Genomic DNA, 1,184 nt, shown 5'->3' with positions numbered 1-1,184 from the left:
ATAGGATTTCCCACCCTCTTAACAGTCACAGTGGGGGCCAAGCTTCTAATACATAAAACTTTGGGGACACAATTCAAGCTCCAGTGAGTGTTGAGGGGACTTAATTCAATCCACTACACTGCTGCTTTCCTAAAATTATCATCATACACTGACCTAATATGTTTACACATCCACAATTTATTACATGAAAAAAAGCAGGCTACAAGGGGCTGGCAAGTTAGCACCGTTGGTTAGAGCGTGGTACTGATAACACCCAGGCCCAGGGTTCGGTCCCTATACCAGCTGCCAAAAAAGAAACAAACAAACAACAAAAAAGCAGGCTACAAAATATTGTGTTCACTGAGCTAATTTTTCTATTTAAAGAATTTAAATCCATACAGAAAGGTCTACAGATAACTTAGTAAAATTGTTATCTCTGAGTAGTGGAATGAAGAATGATTTTTCTTTTTTGTTGTTGTTGTTGTTTATCTGCAAAAATATTTTAAAGTCCTGCCCTATGACAAGAAAACTTATTTCCACTTCAGGTGCTTCTTTGCCAGAAACCAGCATCACTATATATTTTCCATTTAGCAAATTCTGATTTTATTTTAAGCCTCTCATTCTGGTGTGATTTCAAACTAGTTGAGCTCACCCAATGTCACACCAACAAAATGACCGAGTCCCGGAAGCACGGGGATGGTGGCCGCAGCACTCTGCATCACGTGTGCATCTCAAGGCCACACTCCAGCCACAGCCGAGACGGCCAGCAGTGGCGCTGGCCAGTGTTACTGTGCCCCCGGCTTCTGAGTTAAATTCTCTCCTCTTAGAAATTTTGTTCAGGGCTGGCCCGGTGGCGCCCTGCTACAGTGCGCCGCTTGGGAGCACGGCGGCGCTCCCGCTGAGGGTTCGGATCCTACATACAGACCGGTTCCCACTCACTGGCTGAGCGAGGTGCGGGTGCAACACCGAGGGGTGTGATCCCGTTGCCGGTCCCGGTCTGGTACGGGCACGACACTGAGGGTTGCGATCCATTGCCGGACATGAGAAAAGACAAAAAGGAAAAAAAAAAAAAAGAAATTTTGTTCAGAATAGCTTCAAGATTATAAGTATGTGGGTTGGAGGAGTTTTTAGAGATTGAAGTATCTTCACAAAGATCATTAGGTTGGGGGTAGCAGCAGGAACTATTTAAAAGTCTTTAGGTTAAC

This window comes from Galeopterus variegatus, unplaced genomic scaffold (assembly GCF_000696425.1).
Source record: "Galeopterus variegatus unplaced genomic scaffold, G_variegatus-3.0.2 Scaffold6037, whole genome shotgun sequence".
NCBI lineage: Eukaryota > Metazoa > Chordata > Mammalia > Dermoptera > Cynocephalidae > Galeopterus > Galeopterus variegatus.
Note: the sequence above shows the minus strand (reverse complement) of the source record.